Source organism: Formica exsecta, unplaced genomic scaffold (genome assembly GCF_003651465.1).
Source record: "Formica exsecta isolate Colony F162 unplaced genomic scaffold, ASM365146v1 scaffold318, whole genome shotgun sequence".
Classification (NCBI taxonomy): Eukaryota; Metazoa; Arthropoda; class Insecta; order Hymenoptera; family Formicidae; genus Formica; species Formica exsecta.
In genome coordinates this window covers 339,371-341,213 of record NW_021850434.1, presented here as the reverse complement: position 1 = coordinate 341,213, position 1,843 = coordinate 339,371, and the positions used below count along the sequence as shown (strand labels likewise).

At 29.5% G+C, this 1,843-nt stretch overlaps 1 protein-coding gene across 2 annotated transcripts in view; it reads left to right on the top strand.

Moving 5' to 3' along the window:
- Positions 1-1,843, top strand: part of LOC115238011 (ubiquitin-conjugating enzyme E2 Q2) — a 7,660-nt gene that overhangs the window by 4,250 nt on the left and 1,567 nt on the right. The window lies entirely within an intron of this gene.

The window sequence follows — 1,843 nt, the reverse complement described above, 5'->3', positions numbered from 1 at the left end:
TATAATATATTTATATACATATATATATATATATATAATATATATCCCTTCATTGTAATATTTGAATATAAGAGTTTGAAAGTTGTATAGATGTATATAACGGTGCAAGTACTCTTTAGAGTCTTTTTATCAGAAAACATAAATGCAGTAGAAGCTTAAAAGTTTTGGTTGTGTGTTTCATCTAAATTTGTTCTAAAATCTATTCTTTATTATTTTCTGTATAACACAATTCGCATGAATATAAATGAAAAAAATTATATATTTATTTATATTGGGTTGAACGGAAAATTCGTTCCGTTTTTTCCTAACAGATAAAGACTGAAAAAACGGAACGAATTTTCCGTTCAATCCAATATATATGCAAGCCACAATTTTTTAAATAAGAGATGCACCTGCAATTTTTAAATAAGAGCTACATATTATTTATGACAAGATTAATTCTTATGTACAAATTTGTTTTCGAATTTGTCAGTTTTGTACAAATGTTAGAATCTAATAACAGTCATAATAAAAAATGTCCTTGGACAATTTCACGCATTATGATAATAATCAATTGTCGTTTGCATAATGCAGTAAATGGCCAAAGGTGTTAGGCATGCATTTCTAAAGCGAATTTGTCCATTAGAATTAATAGAAATATTATAATGTTTGTAACTTTAGCGAATTTAATTTTTGCTATCAATATTATTACATGAAAAATGACCGAATGTCCGTTTTCATAAAAGTCGTATTATATTTGTTATTGTTAAATGCATTTTGACATTACGGCACTTGAACTGAAGTTGCTGAAATTGTGAAAATTACAATTATTAATTATTTGCCTTCTAATATTCTTTGGATTTGTATTATACTTCTAAGCATCTATACAACTTGTTTCGTACATACATACATAAATACACATGTTCTGATTCATATACACGCATACATACACGTACATATACATATGTACATACACATGCATTCTGTTCCTTCTCATGCTTCATCTTCCTACGTAATTTCAAATACATAATCTCTCTGCACAACCATCGTATTTATAATAATGAGCAATTATGCTACATTTCCAGTAAGAGTAAAAAATCTGTAACTTCTGTTGTAAATATCATCATAACTAGTAATGGCTGATTAAACTATTATATTTCAGGGATTTTTATTTCAGACATCATTACTTTGATAATAACTTTGTTAGAATATGTGTCTTTAGTAATTACCATGTTTACTTTTATTAGGATGAATGAATATACCTGAACGCCTATTAATCGTATGGAGATGGAGCAGTACATATGTTATTGGCAATAACGCATGTACAATGTATCAGTACACATGATTATTGGTATAACAGAGAATCATGTAGCGTGGGGGTCACTAGTTTCCGTTCGCGGTATAGTTAAATTCATTTGTGAGCAGATTATATGAGAGCGCGCGCACAGTATCGTCATATAAATAATAGATTCTTAAGTATAGGTGTGCGATCATCGAACTCGTTGTCAATGGGTACTACTATTTGTACAGCCGCGCCCGTTTGACATACTGAGTACTGGTTGTTCGACGTCGTTAAACGTTACGTTTCTTTGCCAAAACTTTCTTCGTGTCGTCTGTTAAGTTTCTTTCCTTTTCTTTTTTCTTGTAGTGTAATCGTGTATAATCGCGGGGAGCAATGTGACATGTATATTTTTGCTACAAATATCGTTAAGACTTCGTTTTCTTATAACATTCGACTCTTGCTGACATTCATAACGGTTTCAGAAATTTTAGAGCTTTGACATAAGATTGATGTCACATGTCATTAATTTAAATTAATTACATTTACAATAAACGAGATACTATATATATTATATATATAATA